Genomic DNA, 26892 nt, shown 5'->3' on the forward strand with positions numbered 1-26892 from the left:
CTTTACATAAAACTTAATCACAAGAAACTACGCACGGAGGAATGCATCCACCTTCGAGACACAGTCATAAATGACGGAAACGTGACGACATGGGAAAAATGGTAATCTTGCTCTCATCGTGCATAGGAAGTCCGAGATACAACATGAGTACATTTGAGATGCCGTGACCTACGTAACAAAATAGGGACGACCTGACCTCTTCACAACATTCACATGCAACTGGTCGTGGCCAGAAATCAAGGAACAACTGAGATACGGACAAGCCTCCACGCCTCGACGCGTCATAATGTCCCGAGTTTTTCGACAAAAAGAAATAAGATTTGTTGAAGTCATCACAAAATACCACATTTTTGGAACGGTTCGATGCTGGATGTACACAATCGAAGGCAAAAACGAGGATTGCTTCACTCACACCATCTCATATAGCTACACGAAAGGATTCATACCACGGATTTCGACAAAATCATGCAAGCTGAATTTCCCAATACACAAGAAGGTCCAGAATTGTACAACATAGTAGCGAAAAACATGATTCACGGACCATGCGGGCCATTAAACCCTAATTCGCCATGTATGACTGATGTAAAATGTACAAAAAATTGCCGAAAACCGTACCTGGACGACACAAAAATCGAAGTCGACGGCTGTCGCAAATACAGAAAACGATTAGCCTAAAGCTTTGGCTTCACAGCAAAAATACGAATTCGAGGCAGTGGCGATCTGGAAACACATAATCATTGGGTAGTATCTCGTATAATACAGTTTTCCAAAATGTTCTAAGCACACATAAAGTAGAATACTGCAATTCAGTGAAATTCATCATATACACTGGTGTACTGGTTAACAAACCAGTATTTTCCTGTCCTGTGTCTCATTCACGATATAACCGTACAAACTGTCATTAGATGTCCATGCGATCGTGTCCTGCACGGAAGATGGCGTTTAGTCACCGGGCAAGTACGCCACCGATGACGTCGGGGTACTTATCAAACGGGATAGTTTTCGGGGTACTACCACGTCCACAGTGCAGCATGGCACAGAGAAGAAGCCTAGCAGGCTCTGTGTTGGAGGGCCGTGGGGAGAAAGGAAGCAGGAGAGTCGCAAAATGATGTGGCCCGATGGATCACCGTGAATCGTTCTGTTGTTTTTCGAATGTGGAGACAGTTTATAGAGATTGAAACTGTATCCCGAAGACCAGGGCGGGGCCGACCAAGTGTAACATCAGAGAGACAGAACCGTTATTTGGCTGTAAGGGCATGGCGGTACCGCCTTAATACTGCATTGCAACTGGCATCTGACCTCGCAGCATCCGCTGGACGTGTTGTAGTGAGGCAAGCGGTGTACAGAAGGCTTCGGCAGAGTGACATTTATTGTCGGAGACCTGCTACATGAGTCCCTCTGTCGCGTATTCACAGAAGGGAACATCTAGAGTGGAGCCGTCGACATGCCACCTGGATGGTCGAACACGGGGCCAATGTGGAAAAGTGATTCTCGACAGATTCCTATTTGGAGGGAACTTGGAACACGATTACGGGACCCAACCATTGTGGAAATAGACTGATATCGAGAATGATCCCTAATGTTGTGGTCAGGGATTATGTTGACTATTCGAACAAAATGGTTCAAATGGCTCTAAGCACTATGGGACTTAACATCTGAGGTCATCAGTCCCCTAGAACTTAGAACTACTTAAACCTAACCAACCTAAGGACATCATACACATCCATGCCCGAGGCAGGCTTCGAACCTGCGACCGTAGCGGTCGCGCGGTTCCAGACTGAAGGGCCTAGAACGGCTCGGCCACACCGGCCGGCAGGCGAACAGAAATGACACTTCTATTCAAAGACAGTAATTACGGTGAACGTGCTCCAGTACGTCTCTCCAACGCATCCCAGACGTCGAGGTAACGGACAGGCCAGTCTCTTCGCCGAATATCATCTCGTTCCAAGAACACCTCCACCTGCGCTGTTCCATGCGGTCACGCACTGTCTGTCATCCAGTAAAAATGAAGTCAGGGCCGAATGCACCCCTGAAAAGGCGCACACTGGGAAGAGCAGAGCGTCGCAATAACTTGGACCACGGAGTGTAAGATTTGGAGGTCGGTACGCCCATAAAACATTATGACTTCCCACACCATAACATCTCGACCACAAGAACGATCGTATTAGAGAGTAGTCGATGTTCCATCACATGGTGATAGGCAGCAAAGCATAATGCACCCAGGGACCTGTGTAATTCAGCCTCCACTATGTGCATCTCCATCAATACTCTGCAAGCCAACGCGCGATCTGCAGCGGAGGGTATTGTGTGCACAGCTGTCACTAGCACCCTTTCCAACACCAATCGCGAATGGTTAACGGTGGGGCGATTGTTCATTTGCTTCCATGTGATCTCGAATCTTTCTAATTTTACGTTCATGATCTTTCTGCGAAATATACACAGCAGGAAACAATATATTGGTTGATCCTTCTAGGAACGCGTATTCTCCGAATTTTGACAATAAACAGCAACGTGATAGCCTATCATGCAGCGTGACTACTAGAGTCGGTTGAGCTTCTCCGTGACGCTTTCGCGCTTGCTGTGAGAGGATTTTAAAAAGTATGTTACATGTTTAAAAATCGTAGAGAGAGACCAAGAGATGAATACCCTAAGCAGATTCAGAAGGATGTACGCTGCAGTACTAACTGCGAGATGAAGCAGCTTGCACAGGATAGAGTAGCATGGAGAGCTGCATCAAACCAGTCTCAGGACTGAACACCACAACAACAACAGCATGTTTTAATAGCAGACAAGGAACTACTACTGAATGCTCCACTACACTTCAAAGTGACACAGATACATGACAGTATTTTGTAACATATTTATGAAGTCTCTGTAAAAACTGATTCCTCGACGATAGAACCATGATCGCTGTCAAAGTCAGAAAACATGCATTTGCTGTGAATCGTTCCCTGTATTGCCTACATATTATCATCTGTGGTCAATGCAGGTTGCCTTCCTTCCCAATCAGTATCATCCAAGTCAGCTCGACCTCAGTCATGGGATTGGCCTCATTTCACTACGGATGGAAGCGGTATACCACATGGTCAATGTACTGCCATAATTTCGTGGTGAATCTGTACACGCTCTACATGTCTTTCCCACAGGAATTTTATTGTCCCGCACCCTTTTAACTTTACGTACCTTTACAGTTGCCGCGCCATTCCACTCACACGTTGTGACTGACCTGTTAACCGTACCGCAGCAGAAATATGTCTCCAGGAAACCTATAGCATGTACTTTCATCTCACATGGCGCAACCTTTTTGTGTAATCGTCTTAGCGTGGGAAGACATGTGTAACGTACTTTTTGAAGTCGTCACGTAAATCAATCTGTATTGAAACGCGCTGCTCTTCTTTGGATATTATCTATTTTTTTATCAGTCCTATTTCCTATGGATCCCAGAGTGACAAGCAATATTCAAGTTCAAATGTTTCAAATGGCTCTAAGCACTGTGGGACTTAACATCTGAGGTCATTAGTCCCCTGGACTTAGAACTACTTAAACCTAACTAACATAAAGACATTTCACACATCCATGCCCGAGGCAAGATTCGAACCGCGGCCGTAGCAGCAGCGCGGTTCCGGACTGAAGCGCCTAGAAACGATCATCCACAGCGGCCGGCAATATTCAAGTACTGGTCGAACGAGCGTCTTTTAAGTTACATCCCTCGTGGGTGGACAACACTGCCTGTGGATTATTCCAACGAATCTCAATCTGACATCTGCCTTACCAGAGATTAGTTTTATGTAGTTGTTCGTTTCGTACGGTTACTAATAGATTTTTTTATGGATGCGACTGCTTATGATTGTTCTGCAATAGCTCAATCATACTATACTAGACCTTTCTGCTTACTCATTGCAATACGCTGCATTTATTTATGTTGCTGTAAAGCTGAAATTGGTTTGCATGAGCTGAGGCTGAAAATACAAATTCAAAAATTTCCTTAAAGACTATCACTGTCTTTCTTTATTGCAGGAGGTCTAGTCTACTTATTTTCGTAATATAAATCCCTGTTTTGTTAATAGCTCTACGGAAACTCTTAATAATTTATGAGTATCAGTACTTTCGAACATTATTTGACTTGAGTAGAGTACTTCCTTATATTCAATACTTGTAGGGTAAGAGTGAGAATTCAAGATAAAAAGACAATGACATAAAACAGCTTCACACGTTTTTTGGCGTGTCACAAAGTGGCATTCTACAATGAAGTCGTCCAATGCGATACCGTCCTTACACATACAACATTCAACTAGGCTTGTGACACTTTTTACGCGATACAGACGCTTCGATTCTGAATGAGTAATTCTTTTCTTTTGGCGGCTAGGATAAATATTCTGAACTATTCGTTGTGATCATCTTCGGATATGTTCTTACGGTAACACAACTGGAGCAGCAGAAATAATAGTAGAATGAGACCTACCAGTCAGTGGAAAAAAGTGTTTCGCTGTAAAAGCGACTGCACACCTGCTCCAAGAAAACTAGATCAGTTGGCTGATAGGAGTGGATGAATCGATAAAAATCGAATACGCTGACCAGTAGTAAATACTTTCCAGTCGCTTCCAACTTAGTTATCAAAGATCACGGAGGTTAACGGATCTAACTTAAGAAAAAATTAGTCCCATTTTAGTTACATACGGGATTTGAGCTTTAATTGAACGTAAGAGTTTTGTTTTTGTGGTCGTACACGCACTAACTGCAGTGCTGTTTGCCAGCAGGCATTGACAGCGAACAGAGAGCTAATTAATACTGCTTGATGTCAGTCGATTTCTATCTACTACCATGAGCTACTTCGCTGAGGCTCGTCTTATAGAGCTCGTTTACTAAAGCTACAAAAGAGAGATGGATATGTATCTATTATTGCGCAAGATGTCGCAAGTACCTCGCCCTCCCTCCCCCACCCCCCTTCCCCCGCCCCCGAATACGTGCTGGTAGTAGACTGCATTATATTAGATTGGGTGTATTTTTTTTCCACAGACCCACAGTGAGGAGATCATCAAGGATCTAGAACATGTCATAAAACAAGAATAAGATGAGGTAAGTGCACAGGTAAATTCATAAACTACATTAATGCGTGATGTCTGTTGATTCTGCTTACTAGGCAGGTGCGGGCAAGGACTACGGATAGGTGGCTCTCGATGGGAATGTGTATCGGCCGTGAGGCGCCCCAGATAGTCCCCGCACTTGCGATAAACTGCATCCCTGATGACGCAGTGGTTAACGGACCTGCCTAGGAAGCAGGAGATCACGGGTTGGAATCCCGCTCCAGCACAAATTTTCACTCGTCGCTGCTGACTCCGCGTAATGTCCGGGTGCAGCTGACAGCAGTGATTCCCTCCCTTTCCTTTCTTTTCTTCCCCTCTCCACCTTCAGTTTACTTAAATTCATAAAATTCGAAGTCAGATGGGCATACAATCTTTACTTATACAGCTATATAAATTTCGTTTCCTGAGCTGCAGTAATGAAATTGTCCTCTTTTAAAGATATATATTCAGTATTTGGTTTTGCTAATTGCTATTTTGCTGCTGATAATATTCTTTAAAAATGTCTAGCTGTGCACCAACCTGCTAAAGTTGGGTAAGTGTACAATACAGCCTGTTAAAGCTCTCTTTCTAGCTGACAGTAATACTGGATCAAGTGCCCAACAGTACATATTCTGCCATTTCTTTTTATCGCTGACTTCAAAGTTGGTTTAAAATTCTTTGCCTTCTGTCACAATGCATATGGACATTAAGAAATAATATAACATCAAAATCAAGAATTATTGTGTCAAATTAAATATTTTAACAATGTATCGTAGCAAACAAACTTTCTTCATCAGGATAAAAGGTTAACAAAAGATAAAGGCGTACATCTTTACACATAATATAGCTTAGAACAAAGAGAGAAATTACAAGTGATTGCAAATCTCATCTTAAGCACTACGATGATGAGATAAACAGGTGACAACAATATAAACTAAAATAAACACTACTGTGCAGTATAATCAAAGAATTCAATATTAAAGGTCACAACCCAAACTTCTTCCTATTCTGGGCCGTGGAAGAATATTTATAACATGCAGTGCCGTCGCAGTTTAGGTAACCATTGGGGGAAAAGCTCTTAAATGTAATAAACTGTATAAAATGAGCCTTTACGAAGTCTGTAGTCAAAGAACTGCCTACCAGTCTCTCTAAAAATATACTTGATTCACTATTTCTTACGTAGTTTGCATTATCTGAAAAAAAAACAATATCTGGTAATGATTCTAATAAAAAGAAGAAAAATTGAGGGCTAGAAAATGGTACCTTGAGGGACACCGTATGTAATTAGTTAGATGACGTCAGTTTAATACAGCACTCTTTCCTACTGACGCCCATTATTTCCAGTGAGAGAGATTCGATTTGAACCATTTCATGTCTCACTACAACATTCTAATTTACTTAAAGGGATGTTGTGATTTAAATGGCCATATGCCTTAGACAGATCACAGAATGTGCCTGTAACCAACAATATATTGTCTGAGGAATTAAATACATTCTCACTATATATGGACTGGAAGCCATCAGAACCCAACACTTTCATTTTGAGAATATATTATTTCTAGTCAAATGGTTAAAAAGCTGCTTTATATTATCAGTGGATTCTGGTAAAAGTGAAATTAGATGGAAGTTTGACGCTGTTTCTTTGTCTCTTTCCTTATACAGAAGCCTACCGTCGGCGTGTTTCAGTCAATCAGGAAATACTCCAAAAATAAATGACTGGTTACACAAATAACGTAGTATGTTACAAAACTCTGAAGAACACTCTAATTAACGTTGTTGATATTTTATCACAACCGTTGGAAAATTTTGAGTTTAAGGATTTTATGGTAGATATTATTTCTCCTGGAGTAATGTAGATCCTGTTACACCAACCTCTGAAATAACTACAGAATATTAAAGTATGCAATTTTAGTAATTTTCGGGCAAATATGACGTACTAAATTATTTTCCAAACCTCACCATTAGAATACAAATTACAATATTGCTTAGTTAGCCACTGTATGATATCTTCTACAATTTCCCAGTGAAAACCACGTGTGAAGAATAAAGTTGTTTATACCGTCTTCGGATACTCTGCTTTAAAAATCACACCTGCCTCTAGCCTTCTTTTTTTTTTTTTACTCTGTTCATCGAAAATAATTTGTACACCGTGTTCATATGTCCATTATCACTCTACAACGAAAGTGAATGCAAAGAAAAAAAGTTCATAATGTGAACGTCAAAGACTGTTTCTTATTATCTCTTCCACACTGTATTAGTGTCATTTCCATACACAAGTCCGCGAAGTTGGACTGAAATGGAGATTAATAAACAAGCTTCGAACACTGTATGGTTGCTTCATGTAAAACTAACTACACAAGTATTACTTTCTCTCCGTATTCTCACGAGGTACCTACACTGGGCAACATTATTAGTAAAGAGTAATTGTTCATCTTCTCCAACTGCTTTGGGGTTTTACTGGGTGCAATTCTGGCTGCAGTTCCGTCTCATTGCTATCCAGGACCGTATTATATGCTCTATTTTCTCAACAACAGTGTCCTCTGCTTTGCATGATCCTGTTATGTTACAGTCTTTCTTATTAAATCTGAACTGACTACAATGTTTATTCAATATTATTTTCTTTTTCTTCCAAATGTGATGATTGTATTCTCTAGGACTCCCTGTACATAAATGAACGTCGACGCACACTCTGCCCTGAATTTAACATCTGTTGCATTTAGTCCCGTCGTTGGTGTGAACACAAGAATTCTATTTCAATTAGCGTGCCAATTTGTATCCAGGTATTGATAGTTGTATTGTAGTCACCACATCGAAGATGCCCCTAATATCGCCGAAGTTTTGATATTTCCTGATTATTCATTTGTTTTATATTCTGCACACAATGAGTCACTTCTTGTTATCTGTGTTATATGCGTGTCTGCATTGTTACATAGAACGCCGAGGACAGATGTATCCATCTGTTCGAAGAGAAGCAGGTATTCTGTAACCAAAAATCGCGCAACACTGTACTGTTAAGTGAGCAGACGATGACGAAGAACGCCCATTTTTGGGAGTTCTTCGGGGGCTGCTTGACTTTGAAAGTCGGAAAAATGAGAAGTCAGTCAGTGTCCCAGAAAGACGTTGACGCATCTATATAGTACCACATCAGCTGTTCGCAGTATGAGAGCATTTTCCATCCAACATATCTGTACACATTTATTTCGCTAACTTGGTCTTCGATGTAATCTTAATGATTCGTAACATCAAACTGAATTACCATAGTTATCTTACTGCACATTTGTCCGTATAAAAATTTGTCATTAATATCAGAAAAGCACATTGTATCAGTACGTCTAGTGGTCGGTATCTGAAAGTAAATATTTTTAAAACTGTTTTCTGTAATATAAATAAGGGTTGACTGAAAGATTAAAAGGCTTGTATCCGTAATTTTGTACACTATCGTGTAAATAGTTTGTAAAATGACATTGAGATAGATTTAACAGTAATGTTTTCCACAATACTATACAATCCCAAGTATATATTGCTGACATACGAAGTTCACCTTTTAGTATTTCGTTTACTAACAGCTGCTCACACGTTTGCAGATGACATGATGCTCGCTAAGTAAAAAACGGCAACAGAAAAAAAACACACAGAAAATATGCCGCAGACAGCGACAATAATTGCTTGAAACATGCTGTAACATACAATAAGTAAGGTAGTATAAAAGTGTTCATACAAGACTATATTTCAAGAAAGAATAGTAAAAATATAATAACGTGCTACTGTGTTTGTATAACCATCCTATTTTCTGCATGTTTCAGATTTTAAAAAAAACCAGTGATGATGGTGACGTTTTTCGCCGAAACTAGTTTGGGAGAATAAAGTAATAAACGAATATCAAGGTGTTTTGCATCAAGGCGGACTCAATTTTCTGATATTACTGTTTTTCTATGCAAACACGGACCAAATGGAAGAGTTCCAAGATAAAATCATTGAGATAGATTTGTTTGGATTTGACTCGTTAGAGGATATAGTTGTATGATTTGTGTTCTGGCTTTCAGTTGCAGGTGGACAAGGTATTTTAAGAACACTTTTATGTGTTTTAAGTGTCTGCTGCAGTTTTATTGATGATGTCATATATTGTGGAAAAGACGATTCTATTTATACATAAACAATTCGAAGTTGCTTGTAATTAAATTCAACAACCTAGTTTGCTCTAGTAGAGCTGGTATTTTATTGCACTGTGTTTGTATAGAAATTTTTAACTCTATAATTCCGTATTCTGTTTTCATATAAACCTCTGTTCACTCTATTATCTTCTTCTGTACGAACAAAAACACTGTATAGTAAATGTATTCAAAAAATACGGCGCTGAAAGCGTCCACCACAAACATGCAGCTTAGCTGCTTAGGTTTTTCTAAGCAGCTAGCTTACTTTGAATCTTATCTGCCAGTGGGCATGTTCGTCACTATATACATCTGTCTTTGAAGCTGTATTTTGTGCATGACTGTGTGAGTCCACAGAAATAAGTCTCGGCATGTACTTTACCTTGTAAAAATCAATGTTCTCTTATGTAAAATGACACATTTGCTTGTACATTGATCATTCAGGATTGACTTCGTGTGTTTTTATTTTTATTTTAGCACTGAAGATGATCACACTGTGATTCAAATAGGTATGCAATAATAATAAAAAAGGTTCCAAATTTATACGACCAATGCTGGAGTTTCCCTTGTTTGCAGTAATGTCTTCCTCTCTTATATCGTTCAGTTTTTTGTGTCCTGTTAAGACCACATCTAGCGGTGTAAAAAACCTCTAGAGAAGTGTGCTTTTAATTCTTCTTTAGTTTGCCCTCCAATGAAGAACTCCCGTGACGCTTAAAGTTTAGAGTTTCGGTCTAGGCTTCGTTGTAATTTTTTTTTTTTTTTTTTTTGCCAACTGTTCGGTATAGTCTTCTTTGTTCTTTGTTTAAATTTCTTTAAAATGTACTAAGCAGGTCTGCAATAACCGTTTATACCCGTCTTCTTCCATCATTCTGTATTATGGAAAAAATTGACTTGTTGCGTTTTTAGATGCCAGAGCACTGCTGGAGAATTCGCTAAAGAAAATATTTATGGTTTCTCAAGTAGTCAGGTGCACAGAATAATAGAGAAATCTGTGATATCTTACCAACAAGGAATGACACGAGAACTGCGGGAATTTTATACACTGCAGCATAGCGAGACAGTGACAATAAACGTGTGGAAAACTGAAAATGCAACTGACGTGAGACTATGTGTCACAGCTCATGCAATGAGTGACACAGATCCTTGGTCTTTTGTTCTTGCAGCTACATCTGATCTTTAATCTGTTCAAGTAGGAAGCTTATATAAGTCGTAATATCTCCTTAAAACTCTAAAATTTAAATGTCAAGCTAAGGCAATGAAATGACGCTGACGACCTTCTCTTCTAATTGGAACCGCACACAGACGCGCTGTACGTTTGATCAGTTACTAATTTACGACCACCGTCTTCGTCAAGGCGGATACTGTTTGAACAAGAGTAGTGAGTATTACTTGCCTACGTCCTATACATGGATATCTTTAAAGCCTTATAGTTAGACAACCCAAAGATGTGAAATAAAAGCACGCACCTAATTCACAGCCCCTGGTTGAATAAACTGGTTTGTATTTGAGTTGGTGAGAGAGCAGACATGTGAACACTCGCGACTGTCCGGTTGGCGCAGAAATTTGAACACACCTTCAGAGCCCTTCCTGTCCTCCTTCACAAGTTATTTATTCACAGTAAAACTGTAGTGTTGGAAATTGTTTCGGCTAACTTTTCCCCGATTCACTCCTTTGAGATGTCAATTTCTCAACCTAATGTTACGGCCGACAAAATCACTTTAATTTTTTTTATGTATGTAGACGCTTCGATTTAAATAGCTTGAAAAACCAAGAACCTATATTTTACTTTCTCGGAGGTAATCTATTTTGGTCAGCTCTGTCCCACGGCGCCTGCACCAGTCAGCAACTTCAGCAGCTTCTTCGCGGAAAGTCGGCGTTGGTCTTTTTTGATGACGGTGGTGTTGCTCAGAAATGGGAAAGATGTTACTGTTCATCGGGAATTCAGTTTAACGTAGCGCACGAGGACTTCCGATCACATCTCACAGCCTTAGAAGTATGGTAAGGTGTGTACTATCACCTTGAACCAGAATAAGCTCTTATTTAGGGGAGGTTTATTATCTTTTGCTTCAAAAACTCGATTATTTTGAAATTGCGATTTTTGATCCATAAAAGTCTTTAGAAAAGACGAGTTATTGTACCAGTGCTTGGGAGGAAACACATAAAATTCAAATGAAAGTTTGAACGCTTGTGTTTAGAAATTACCCCCAAGCATTTGCATTCTGGTGAGAAAACTGTGGAGACTGCGAATTTTCTGGCAGTGAGCAGCTTGAACGAAGGGTATTCAGCAATTCTGAAGACCATGACAACGATGGACGTCACCCTGGGACTCTGTTCGACGCAGTTCGTCAAGCATTCGGACGACCACCGGATTCAAGCGGCCGGAAACCGCTTGTCACCGGCCGTACGAGCGGCTCTGGAGCAGCGCAGGATGGCCCAGATCGAGCAGAACGCCCTCTGTGAGGAAGAGGAAGGACTAGTTTATGGACCCGGAATAGCAGATTGAACGTACGTTGTATAATATTGCATTTGTATGTAGTCAAAAGTTCAAACGCGTTTTTCTGGAAATAATTTTTTTATTTTTTTTATTTTTTTTATCGCGCTGTATGGTAACTTCAAATCTACTGAACCGATTGGCATGATTCTTGGTTTCCGACGACGATAACTAAATTGTCTAGGATCTGTACCACTTTTATTCCGATCCATCAAATATAAATATTTTTACTTGGCCGACGAAGTCGAAAAATCGATGATAAAACCCTATTTTTTTTAAATGGCCGCCATTTTGTTTCCTATGGTCCAAATAACTTAAGCGAGGTACAAGCCCTAAAGAATCTTACATACTTCGCTAACGTCAACTCAATTTTGATTTCAGACGAGCCGGCTTACCAGTGACATACCGCGCGTGGAGGTCTACAACGAAATTTTGTTTCGTTCCGACGGCACTTCCGCCTTTGCTCTTCAACATTTCCGGTCGAAAAAATTTCAGTTTGTAGAGAAAATATCAGTAAACATTTTGACCAAATTTGACATTGATATCTGCAACACATCCCGAGGAAAAAATTCTCAAAAAACATGCTTTTTTAGGGACAAAGATAGTACACCTCCCCTTAATCTAGATGACAAAATCAAGTTTTTTATATGGTGCACTAATATCTCGTTTTCGAGTAGTAGCTCCTTAATTTTTTTAAAATATCGATGTTTTAACTGTTACAATGTGTACCACGAACTAAGATTAATCGTAACAGTGAAGGTGTAAAGAGTAATCACTGGTCTGGAAGCCGAGACGGACGTGCTTGTGAAGATACGAGGAACAGTCTTCCTATAAATGTGATCAATGATTGAATACATGGTCACAGCTACACGTTTTAAGTTGTGGTGGCTAGGTGAGGACATTTTGTGTCATCAATGGATATGGAAAGGCTCGACAGAGCAAGGAGTCGCGTCTATCGTTTCACGCGGCCCTGACACCAACAGGTATTGACTGTATAGAAGCCAACGTGCTTTTATAAACGCTTCTGGAATCAGTGAAAGTATTTAGCAGTTCTTTAAGGGGCAGTCAAATGAAAACAAGATGGATGAAAGAGGTAAGTAAACTCTTTATTACTTCAGAAGTAATTGCCGTAACTGTTATTACATGTATCCTGCTGTAAGACAAAACGGTCAATACCTTCATGAGAAAATTCTGCGTTTACCGACGGAGCCATGATTCCACCCAAGTGTGCACCTCTTCATCCGAAGCAAATTCACGGCCATAAATCGCTTTCTTCAGGGTTCAAAAAGTTGGAAGTTGCTTGAGTAAATGTCGGGACTGTACGGGGGAAGTGTAAGGGTTTCCCAGAGAAACATCTGAAGTGTATACGAAACAACGTTGGTAATATGTGGGCCATTTTCCAACACGAATCCATCACTATACATAATCTCAAACGGGAAGGCATTTCTAGTTGTCAAAAAAGCCTACATATAAATCTGTGTGTGTGTGTGTGTGTGTGAATTTTATCCATAATGGATGCATTTGATCTCTGTGACCGCTGTTTTATAGGGTACAGAATAACTACTGCTAGCAGTCACAATAGAAGGTGAATTTAACACACGACCATCTTCGTGTTGTTAACTCTCATTTATATGCTTCCACATCCAGTGTTGGATTCCACTGTTTTAATAAGAACCAAATAATGTTATGCTGACTAATGAGACACAACAGAAACAACTGAAAGTGGCTAAGCGACATGTGTTGAAAATATTAATGTGCTTACATATAGCTGGGGTAATGCGAAGACGATCTGGATACTCCAGCTATAGGTAAGTACATTAATATTTTCAACACATGCCGCTTAGCCCTTTCAGTTGTTTCTGTCCTGTCTGTTTGGTGATCATCACATTATTTGTTTTTTATTCAAACAGTGAACTCGAACACTGAGCGGGAAAACATATAGATGAATGTGTATCACCTGAAGACGGATACAAGCGTGAAACCTATCGTGTGTTAAATAAAATTAACTTCTGGAAAGCCCGACTTCACAATGGAACAGGCCTTTAATAGTTCGCTATATAGAGAGAGTGAAAAATCATACAAAAATATAATAAGAGCAATGACATTAGCGATAAACGGAATTGTGAAGGGTATTACCTAAGCTAGTGTTATTATTGACTGGTAATATTTCAGCCTCCAGTTCGCAAACAGGGACTCGTCTTGGGAAGGCATCATGCGTGGCTGTACGAGAAACAACTTTTACGAATACCCGGAAATAGGTACAACTGTAAAAAAGTATCGTAATCTTAAGTCATAGCTTTCTTTAACAGTTTGCTGAGAAACGTTTCAGCAGAATATTTTCCTGGAATCGTAACACGTCACAGAAAATGCTGCAGAAGAAATGGCTCACCCTGAAATGAAGGACTAGACTAGCATTGGGAGATATCTGCACGTCCTTGCTGTTTGTTGCGCGTCTCACACTGATTGCACAGACAGGAACTGAATGTGTCGGACAAGACTGCCACACGGTGGCTTTGCAGAATGCCGTTTTATTATTGATATCTTTCGAATATGCCAGGCAATGATACTAAATGGAAGCAGATGACTGTCAACCAAACGTACCTCTCCGCCCTATGGATGTTAACGACATGCCTGTCCATCACAAGTAAGGTTTATGTGCAGGAACAAGCTGACACTAAGGTCCTCGTCATTTTAACACACCATTCTGTTAACTATGAGAAAGTGATACCCTTTGAAATTCATAAGCGTTTTGAAGTAGAATTTTATAAAATCCCATGCGAGAAGCAGAACTGATACCTTAATTGCAAAAAAAATGGAAGTATAGACAGGGTAAGATGCTGAATTATCTGCCAGCAAATAAAATACGATACTCTTCTTAAGTTAAGAAGCACCCGTATTTTCCAGTAAAATGTGTGAAGACTTTCATTACTGAACGAGCTTGGTCACTGAATAAAAATTCGCGTCTAATTTATCTCAATCAGTGACGATTAGATACGAAGTATTGTCGAGAGATGCGGAAAGGAAATACCTTTATCAAAATTTGCAGGATACATCCCCGAATAAGGAAGAAACCGGAAGACACCGTTATATTCATTAAATTAAATTTGCAGTATCATATTGGTATCTGGTTATGAGTTCTGTGACACATGTACTTAAGAATATAATTTACGTAGCCACTCTAGAGAAAATCCCACCTGACAGATGGCATACCAATGCCAGTGTGAGGGATACAGCAGCAATATTACTGCGAATGAAAAGTAACTTAAATTGCTTGAATTCAGCTAGGTATTAGGGCCAGACAGAGCTGTATTACATAACTGGCAAACGAATGACCATCGCTCGAAATCATCATTTACTGTACATTTAGGCTGAAAAAAAATTTCCCATTTTGGCCACCAGGTTCCAATCTGGCGTTGTGAATGCAAGAAAGACGTGTAGCTGTTTTTCCACATGTAGTGGACTAGGAATGGGACATGCGCAGAAAAGGTCAAACAAGTGAGAAAGACAATGTTCGTCTCACCATTAACTGCTGCATTCACAATTAGTTCAAATATGAGCACTGGAGAAGTGGATGAGATGCTGTAAAGCGCCGGAATTACACCTGTTGGCCAAACCTGGAACTAATTTTTTCCTGCATTAACGCATTAGTGTATCTACGAAGTTGCGCTGCCATGCGATAATTTCAACTCATACTGGATTTCCATGAGAAGCTGCACTTTAATTATAACCACTTGGCACGTTCTTACAGCAAGTAAAAACAGGGATGAGGATGTACTCAGAACTTGCTGACAGTCAGAAAGTCGCAGGTTATCCTAGATGGAGGATTATCAACAGACGTAGAAGTTCTTTAGAACTTGCCCAGGTGTGATGCAGCCAGTGCTGTTGTGTTAATACGGCAGTAAGTTGCATTATAGTATTGTTTGGGATCTCAGACTCAATGCAAATGATGACTAAACGAGGTGGGGAAGCGGTAGGAGACTAGGGCGACAGTTATAAGACCTCGTCCGACCGGATGTCTATGGTTTTACGGGATTTCCTTAAATCACATAAGACAAATACCCGATTATCTTCCCAACTTTCCGCATCCGAGCTTGAGTTACGCTTCTGATGACCTCGTCATGGATGATTCCTTATCGCAAATGGTGCACTTACTATGAAGGAGTTCTGTCCGATAATGTGCAGTTATATGTGGACAGAACTGTTTGCCCATTAAGACATTGCGACAGAAATACTGAAAAATATTCCATGAAAGTAGTCGAGTTTCTCGTGAAAACGTACTTAGACAACATTGAGAGCCGCTGCACGGAGCTAAATTTATGAAAATATTTTGGTCCTTCATGTAGCGGCCGTATAGTGAATGTGACGGTAATAGTAGGCTAACAGAAACACTGACAACGAAGTCTTTCGCGGCGACACTGTTACATAAAACATTCTCGGAGTTCTTGCAGCGCCAGTAATTTCAGGATGAAATATCGAGCTTTCGACGATTACCTCCATCGTCTTCGTCAGGAGTAACTGACGCCAGAGTGCTCAGAGCCATTTGAACCATTTTGTAGCCCCAGTAGCTAGATGGTGAAGCTATGAGTTCAGACTCAGTGATACAAGAAGAAGGTGCAACAAGCTTGGATTCGGAATGGGCAGACACGTCTAACCCGAAAATGTGCGTGATGACGATGATAATAGGAGATCCCACAGGAATGTGTTTGTGGTGTCACCGCCAGACACCACACTTGCTAGGTGGTAGCCTTTAAATCGGCCGCGGTCCATTAGTATACGTCGGACCCGCGTGTCGCCACTGTCAGTGATTGCAGACCGAGTGCCACCACACGGCAGGTCTAGAGAGGCTTACTAGCACTCGCCCCAGTTTTACAGCCGACTTTGCTAGCGAAGCTACACTGACCAAGACGCTCTCATTTGCCGAGACGATAGTTAGCTTAGCCTTCAGCTACGTCATTTGCTACGACCTAGCAAGGCGCCGTTTTCAATTGATATTTATCTTGAAGCATGTACCGTCAAGAGAGATGTTCTACAATTGTGGATTAAAGTTAAGTATTCCAAGAACTACGTTCTTTTCTTTATAGGATAATTACTTTACCTTGTTCCAGACCTCACGCCAATCTGCGTGAGCTTAACGCGTGCCTTTCGGCTACCTCCGAGTGGCTTGGCTGTCTTGCCACGCCACTACAGTGTTAACAGCCTATCTTCCAACACTCCTCTCGAAAATGAAATATCGCAATAAGAAATAGGCCTCGTCACACTAGGTATAGTAGTTCACAGACTATGGTGTCGATTACAGAGAAATTCTGCATTAAGCAAGACACAGTTTGTTTACGTTTATTTTATCAATACATATTTCTGTACTTTCCGTGCTGTCTACAAGTGAATTTATGTTTATAATTCTGTCTCAGATGAAACTATCAGCTGTTTTGTACCGGTAGTTCTGTGTGTGTCATGTAAAACTTGCCATCGTTCCAGATACTTAAGTCTTGTTTCCCGATTTTTTAGATGGGTTAAAACTTTAATTTTTTTGCTATATTTTCATCAACGTGAAATAGATTCAAAGGATCTTGAATTGGCGGTGCAGATCTTGTACGTTTTTCATGAAATTAATGAAATGGGTGTGTAATTTTTGGAAACCCCAAGAACGAGAAAAATAAATCTATTAACAATGGTAAACCAGCTTACATAAAAAACCATGACAAACTACAGAATGAATGGAACATAGAATAAAACTTCCATCATAAGATACTGATAACGTTACATGGGACAAAGTAATTAACAAAAAAACCACTGAAGACAAAAAGATCTGAATCATATGTGCGCTAATGAAAAATAAAATGATAATGTATTACTGACGTCATGTGTTCTACATTCTTCAATAGCTGTTTACATCCGTCATGGTAATGGGCAAAAGTAGCTAATAAATAATGTAAGCTACTTTCCCTATCCCTTCTACACATATAAGTAAGTCTTACTCCATCGATACGTTGAACATAATTGTAGTAGTTTCTTCTGTACTGAAATAGTCCTCTTGTGCAGGCAAGAGTTTTTATTTAGATGTTGGTCGCAAAAATAATTACTACTCAATGTAAATCTCTACATATTTCTGTCTAATACGCTAAAACCTCCATTAAATACTGCCACAGACACTAAACTTTCTCAACTGCATTATAACTCCATATCCGGCAAGTTAGCCTAGACTGGTCTACGTAGTGAAAAATATTCTAGCAATAGTTCCCTTTATGTGGAAAGACAACTTTGTTACATCGGACCAAATGTAAACAGCTTAACGAAAAATGTAAATTCATATGTAAAGTGTAGAAGAAGGGTGGTGAGCCATGAAAATATATGAGGATACAACAACCGGTTAGAGCTAGGCAACTTGCAGCCACCGACATGACCTAGGGAACCTACGTGGCTGTGTCGAGACGTACAAGTCTTTGCGGGACAAGAGCTTGATACAATTGTTCGTTTGCGTAGCGTGCTAGATAATAAGTCGACGGTGGCACGGTAAACGGAGGAGCAACAGGTGGCGGAAGTGCGTGGTACAGGAAAAAAAAGAAACGCACGGAGTGTGAAGAGCGGCAAGACGGTGACACTGGATCGGTGAATATACCGGTCTGGCGCGTCAGGTCAGTTGTCGTGCCAGAGGCACTGACCGGTGCTGTACCAACTGCTGGCATCGGGGGAGGCTATTTAGAAAGGGAAGGTTCTTTTTTTTGTGTTCCCCAGCGACGAAGTCAGGGTCGGGACAGGCAGGCAGAAAGGTGGGCCGCAGATGTGCTTTCATCCCCGGCCGGTTCTTACCAATAGGAGGTCTTCTATACAGCCGTCACGTCACGTGGTGCAGCAAAAAAATGCCCCCCGACTGCTAATAGAATACCCACGTCCCACACCCGTCTTCTCACCGCTAGCAGCAGACCTCTGTTGGGCTCAGTGCGTCTCTGGAAGAGCAGTAGGCCAGTTTCGGTCAAATTAGTAATTCATATCTAATTTACAGTGACACATTTCCAGGATCTACGCTAATGTTACTAAATGTTTAGCGTCTCTCCGAGTACGACTATCAGTGATGATAATTGTCTTGCCAACCCAACTAGTTGTAAAAAAATGAGGTGTTATAATCTATATTTCCTATTTATTTTTTGTCTTGCTCAGATACTTGTCATTACACTACGGGATACAGAGCATGTAATGCAGCTTCAAGGTATCATTTCTTCGTGTGGTGTGTACATAAGTTTCTGCATCTGTAATATGCCATTAAGTGAAGACATCGTATTACTTAAATACTTCCCTTTTTTTTCATTTATTCTCGGTTTTCTCAGAACAGCAGCCTGCATGTTCATGACATAAAACTTTATTACCTTGAACAGTCTGCAGGTGAAGATAGGTACCGAACACATAGCTAAGAAATGTTGAAACTTGATAACATATTTAGATAACTGACTTGTCAGTTTTATTACATTAGATGAACTAGTAACAGGAGTAGGAGTGTAGTTTTTTAGCTTAGTTATATCTTTTCGTGTTCCTTTCTCATTTAATCGAAAAATGAAAAATGCTAGCATCATTTACCCGTCTACAGTATTCTTTGCTTAGTAGATCAAAGACTCAGCTCGTGCTCTCTCATGTGTGCATGAAACATTATGGTGGTCATTTAAAAAATGTTTCTTTTTCGATATGTGGCGACACAATGCCAAGAAAAGCGGAAGCAGCTTTGGTTAAACGCGCATGAAACTAGAGCCTTGAGAATTAAGAAAATTTTGAGAGTTGGCAGAAATAATTGTAGAAATTCAGTGGCAGCATGCTTCGTGTATAGCGACACATGACTATGGTTCTGTGTAGAAGAGTAAAAACAATTCAGATATGAACAGGGAGTGAGAAGTATCGATTGTGTTTTTTCTTCCACTTCACACGTAATAGCTGGCTAAAGAAATAAGACAGATGATGAAGACTCTGCTTAATCACCCCCCGCAAAACTGCCACAGCTTAAGTGCTGTTTGCAGTGCCTCTAAAGTAATTTCCAATGTTACGAAAGTTAAAAGCGCCGATTTTAGCATGCTTTTTTGTGAGGCAATGATTTTTTTAATTCAAATTTATGTGTTACTTCTTTACAGCCAATTTTCTGTACTTGTGGAGAAAGTAAGATGTCGATTTAATAACTATTAATAAAACTGTGAAGTAGTTGTATAAATTCTGCGAACACAAACAGGTAAGGAAGAGAAAATCATCGTACCGTGCAATATTTGTACTACCAGGGTGGAACCGTTTCTGAAGCTGCATGTATTTACACGTTTAACAAAAATTATCATCCATATTGAGACAGTTATCAACGGGGTTCATTTTCTCCCAAAGAACGTAACTGACAGATAAAATCTGTCGTGTTCCGACCATGTGGTCTACTTTAAACTTCGCTAGTAATAGCTCCTTATCTCGAACTAAAGCGATGTGTACCAAGTTACCATAGGTATAAGATCCTTCGAGAGGTGCATTACAAAAGGCATTTTCTGTCATTACATTTTGCAAGTCTGTATCAAATGTCGCTAAACATACTCGTTAAAATAATGTATAGTAAGTACTGTTCCATTGGCATACATGGTATACAATACGTTCACCTTAAAATGTAAGTATCATTTTAAACAAAGCCTGATTTACGCAATATTTGTCCATCAGTGCTGCTAGTAGTCATTAAAATTTTGTCATATACACACACACACGCATACACACACACACACACACACACACACACACACACACACACACACACACGCACACACACATTTTCTGTCATTACATTTTTCAAGTCAGTATCAAATGTCCCTAAACATACTCGTTAAAATAATGTATAGTAAGTATTGTTGTGGTCCATTGTGTTATAGAAAACAAAGACGCTGTAAAATTTGCTGGACTGTTCGCTAGTTTTCCCATAACTTATTATCTCGGGCAAAATAATTTACGTCGGACTGCGTATTGGCTTCACGACATTACCAAAGTACGTAGACAAATTCGTGCCTATAAGATTGAAGCTATACAGCGATAAGCGAAGTTATCCATTCTGGAAACTAAGTTGAAAAATCTCATTCATTCAAACAGCACAAAATTTTTATCACTATACAAAAAACACAGTGCAATTATTACAGTATTTGTCAAACTCACGCATCGTCGTCAGTATTCAAGAGATGTCTTGCGAATAGTTCTTCTGTTTTCTTTCCCACAGTTTCTTCGTGCAGTTCATGGTTTAATCTGAAAATATTAAAAAAATTAATGTGAAATTATCGTCAGAAATTATTACATATTTTAAACTTAGAATGAATCTGTGTTATCTGTTGTAAACAAAAGATATATAGTCTATCGCTTTTCTTATTTATTTTACAATTTTAACCCAGTAAAAACATAAGCAGATTTCGAAAAATCGTTGGCAAAATTCAGCAGACTCAGAATAGATAAATATATGAAGGTATGAAACACACTTAGTAACTTCAAGCTTCAGTCAGAATATTCATTCCAGGTACGGACGCTGATGAACTAAATCTGAATAAACTAACGTTTCTCGAAGGAAAATGACGGAGGCAGTGAAAGAAAACGAAATCTCCAGAAGATGTAAACTATATACCGTAACAGCATTTTGTGATCTCTCGAGTTTTCTCGGCGGGAATGAACAATACACTGCTTTCGAGTGTTCTGCCGAGTTATTTCTATTTCACGCGCAATATTTCGACGACCGAACTAGCCGTCTTCATCAGGTGTCGCGAGTTTCACTGTTATGTGTACTCCGCCATAGAAATATTTGTACGTAGAGACTGAAATAACACCTTGGCAGAACATCCAGAAGCGTTCGTCCATAGTTTTTCACAAAATGTTCCGACTGTGCAAAGTATTGCGTGTGATGCGATAAATTATTAAATTATTATTGTTGTGGTTGTTGTGTAATATTTTTTGTATGTATTGTTCCTGGTCAGATGTGAGAGAGGTTCTTACGGCCCTAATAAGGTCAGGCTAAAATAATAAACAAATAAATATAGATATTATTCGATAAATATTTATAACAATCACGGAACTTCTTCTAAAACAGAATCCTACGTTTTAAGCTATTTCTCTCAGGCTTCTTTGGGAAGAGGCAGAGGAAAATCGCCACGAGGTCGGGTTGTTAGTAACATCGATAGTCCCATTTCCTTTCCTGCCTTAAAATGTTTGAGAATGCGATTGAGTCCTGCACAGCGTTTTACGACATCACCAAAAAAGAAAAGAAAAAATGGCGGCGGACTGCATCGTTACGTTTGCTGATTTCTGTATAACCTTTTAATCAACAACAATGAAAAATTTAAAAAAAACACCTCCTACTATCTTCTAGTGTTATTCTATGGCTTCTCTTCCCTATACAGATATTGACTCTCATATGAGCTATGTCAGATTTCTAGTAAAGCAAAGTTTTCGTTGCACATAGTGACCCAGCACTCCACGTTACAGCTGTAGTTGTTTTAGGTCACAATAAAACATTTCTGCCGTTCACTAACTTACATTGCTTTCCACTAAGTCCTTCTTCGTTTAATATCACGAATTATAACTTCCAAGATGTGTCCCTTATCTTTCTTTAAAGCGAATAAATGCTTTCAAAGTACAAAGATTAAAATTATAAATGAAATTTGAGTAAATGCCGCGTCAAGATGCTTTCCACTCAAAAGATTTTCCCTCGATAACTTTGGAGCAAAATGGTCGAAGATAAGAAACAGAATTGTATTGTACGTCTATCCATGCGATACCAAACCAAAACTGCCTCACAATACCACTTACACAGTCTCCAATTTATAATGCTTTTTATTGACATTTTTTGTGGCTTGGAAGGAACAGTATTCGTTAAAATAAATTTTATTTCCTTGCTAGTTATCTGGCGGGTGGTCAGTCGTGTGCAGGTTGATGGACTACGTGCAAATAAATTCATCACAGAGATACCCTTTGAGCGAATTATGCTACTTAGTGGACGAATTGTTGACACAGTTATGCCAAAGGAGTCAGTTATGCACCTGCTGCAGCTTAAGTCGGCGAACTTGCACGGGAATGTAGATTCCATAAGATTTTGCCAGTTTGAAACTAACTTGCTACTGGCACTAAGGATACGGCACAACAGACAAGATGCAAGTGTTGAATATGACAGTTCAAAAATATGCAGACAAGCAGGTAAAAAACTGACCAAGAGAACAAAAAAAGAATAAAACAAGAAGCATTATTTTCTTCTGTCTTAGCATGTAGCTCGTACAGAAGAAAGAAACTGTCCATTGAACAGAATTAGAGATTCAGTTCCTTCTTCAGTCTTAGTCCACTATTTGCCATGTAAATTCACTTGTAGATAACAGGGAAATGTATAAAATATTAGCTACCTTATATATTTCTGAAATAAAACAAATGATCAGTTAATCAACATGATTAATAGTGAAATTATACCACTTACAAAAGAGTAAAAGGAACACTATTTCATAGTGAGGGGCTTCTAATATTACAAAGCGACACTTCTCTTACGGCGCGTTCTGACTGTAGCCTGTAATAAGCAACGTAGACAAATAATTGTCACCATATTATCTGCTATGACAGAAATTTATAAAAAAGACAAAGTTAAATGTTTACAAACAATCATTATCGTAATATGTATTTTGACGCAAAATATGAACAACTATCAACGTTCAAAGTTTACATTTCGGTACAAATTCCTGTGGTCACTGTATGTACACAGTGACACATAGTTGCTACGACCATGAATCATGGTCACAATATATCTAATCGGGAATTGAAAGATACACCTTACTACGCTTGAGAAATTGATGTTTCTGAAAGCTGAAACGTGTAAACAGGACGCTGTTACTGCCCGTAAACTGAAAGAAACAATACTGAACTGTTATACTCTTCACTTGTGCGGCCATACTGTCGGTAGTTGCTTTACAATTCTTGAGGGTATCTTTTCCTGTCTTTGAAGCTATAAAAATGTGTGATTTTTATTTCACAAAACGCGATTCGCTTTATTAAGGTAAAGCATCACCAGTGGTCTGTAATTAAGTTATTTACAGCTAGATTTGCTTTAAGATCGAAAAACAATTCGTTAAGAATATGTTAATTTGTCGTACGGTAATTTTCGGTTGACTTCTCGCCTACATTTGGAAATGCCGCCTGCAAGCACATCGTTGTTCTTCTGCATTAGACGCTGATAATTTTGGTCCAATTGAACTGGTATATTTTCTGCGTTTACCAAGGGAACAGCTATGAAGTGTAAACGTACGTATATTTTTGGAAGAACTGCTCAATCTTCATTATTCTATCGCACTTACTTATTATACTGAAGTCCCAACGGAGAGGTTGAAATAGAGCTGCATTAACATTCCTCACACTAGCTAAGACTAGGAGCAATAGTATCGTGCATGTTGAAGCGTGAATATCATAAGACAACAAACAGTTTAGTAAGTGGCAAGTTGTCAAACTCGCTACGCTTATGTGCTGTCGTAACTAGTGCAAATTCGTTTATGTTGAGACTCCTCAAGAGTAAATTTCTCAAAATTTCTAGCAAGATGTAAAATAAATGATTCTGTTAGAGGTACATAATGTGGAAGTGCAATTAAAAAATCGAAATGGTAACAGCAAATCAATGAAACTTCCGTCAACGGCATGCTAAATGTGGAATTCTCTAATTAAGAACAAACTGTTTGCTTCACCTATAAATCAAGTATTTGTGTGCAACGTAGCTTTCTGTAACATTCCCCCTCCCCCCCCCCCCCTCCCTTCCCAAGTGCGCAATGTTGTCGATACAAGAAGCACAAAATAGGAAAATAATCACTTTACATTCCAAAGGAATTGGTTCACTAATCTGAAAATTGTAGTCTAATGTGACACTATAGTATAAACACACAGCAGAAATGTTCAGAAATAGTACTGAACAGTTTACTAATATTGTTGTATCAGGAGCTATATTTATATTTTAACTTTCCCTTCTTGTTGCAGACAAATTATCTACCGTCAGATTTTGACAGCAGTGGAGTAGAGAGAATTTGTGATCTTGCGCAAACACCTGAACGAGACGTGTCTAGACTTCTTACTGACTACAGGGTTCTGAGAGCGAAACATTGTCTGTTGGTAGCGAGTCGTGTCTTGGACTGCTAACAATCCAGTTTAATATTATATTATCCCTCGAATGGATGGTTTGATAACTGAAGAAGATAGTAAATTATAATGTCGCAAGACAATAATAATAATAAATTCAACATTTAGGAAAAGAAAATAATGATCTCTCGCTGTCAGGGTTACATCAGTTAAAAAAATTTTTGATCATATGATTCTCACAATGCTGGGAGTAGCTAGATAATTTTGTGGCGCAGTTCTGCATTTGCACAAAATATATTCCTAGCGAAAAAGAGAACCGTAACGTTAATATGTTGTGTATATTCTGATGACTCCTGTACATAATTAGTGAGACGATTTGATGCACATACAGATATTTCACAGCACATTAACTCTCTTGTAAACAAGTTCCTTAACTGATAGTCACAATATGAAGACTTTAACAACATACATAAAAACTACACTTGATATGAAGGAGAAAGAAGGAAATTATATAGCCCAAAAGTATTTTGCTGCGTCCCTGCAAAGTTCAGCGTATCAGTAGACAATAAACATAATGAAACTAATTTTCTACTCCTTATAACTTAATTTAAAAGACTAATAATTGAGCCTGTGTTTATCATAGGATCAAGATCAAAATGAATAAACACAACAAACAATCTTGTGAAAAGTCAGTTTGTCGTGCTACGAACACCAAGAAGAAGTGGTTGACACTCTTACATCACAAGCATGTTACATCAACATTGTTCATGCAACATTTAAAAAAGAAAAAAAGACCTTTAAGAAAAATAAAGGTATGTCAGTACTGCTGTCACACATGCTACCTACATCTTCACTCTAAATATATTTAGTTAAGTTGCTTGAGATAAATAGCACCAACGGTTTTTCCTGTTGCACAATTGCGCAAAACTGCGGTCAGTGTACGTGATAGACGATGAAAAAGTACACACCGACGCATGATCAAACATTACAGCTGTATGCAGTACACAACCGGAGGAGTACAGAGAATAAATATTTGCTATTCAGTTGTCCTCGACAGTTCGTTAGTTTTACCGTACGAGAATTGGAGACTATTAGAGTAGTTCAGTAAGAAATAATTCATTGCTGCCAGTTAACGTTTCTGTTTAAGTAATGAATATCCGACGTTACTTCTCGGACGAAATGCATGTTAGACTAACGCATCAACAACGATTGAAGGTAATGAAATAATTACAGTTCCAAAGCGGATGAGGGACTAATGAAAGGTAGTCAAAGACAGATAACTAATCGCAGTGAGAGTGAATTTGTTTACTTTTAAAATACAACTGTAGCGAATTCAGAATTCTGCGAAACGTAACGATGACATGTTTTGCAAAAAATAAAAGCTCTCTGGAAAAATCTCTCAAATTACTTCTAAAATTTCAGCAAAACAAGCGGGTTTTTTAATAAGTACCAAAATATTACGTTACATTCAGAGTAATTGGCACACTTAATGCAGACAAATTACAAACGTTATTATTTAGTACTTTCCGAAAAGTTATCCATTACTGTAATTGACTGAAACGTGAGACATACGAGTTAATGTATAACTTGAATAATAGTTACAGTGAAGACCTGAGGTCTGTGAGATTTTAATGGCTCTGAGCACTATGGGACTTAACTTCTCAGGTCATCAGTCCCCTAGAACTTAGAACTACTTAAACCTAACTAACCTAAGGACATCACACACATCCACGCCCTAGGCAGGACTCGAACCTGCGACCGCAGCGGTAGCGCGGTTCCAGACTGAAGCGCCTAGAACCACTTCGGCAAGCGTAAGATTTTAAATGGTACTCCATAGCATCAGTTAGTTTTGAATACTGTCGTTTCTTTCATTTTACTCATAGACAAAAATAAAAGCTGTATACAAGCTAAGTGAGTTTGGGAATGGATTTAGTTGAAAGTGGTTGTATGAGGTATCGCGGAAGCACCTGGGATCACCAAAGCCATCGCAGACGTTTTAAACGCTGACGGAAATTACACCTTTATCGAACGCTGTCATTTTGATACACAAGTATTTTTGTGCCTGTGGGATATCTTGATTAAAATGTCATTCTTATCCGAGCTTACGTTCAGCACA

Source organism: Schistocerca americana, chromosome 2 (genome assembly GCF_021461395.2).
Source record: "Schistocerca americana isolate TAMUIC-IGC-003095 chromosome 2, iqSchAmer2.1, whole genome shotgun sequence".
In the NCBI taxonomy this organism is placed as follows: domain Eukaryota; kingdom Metazoa; phylum Arthropoda; class Insecta; order Orthoptera; family Acrididae; genus Schistocerca; species Schistocerca americana.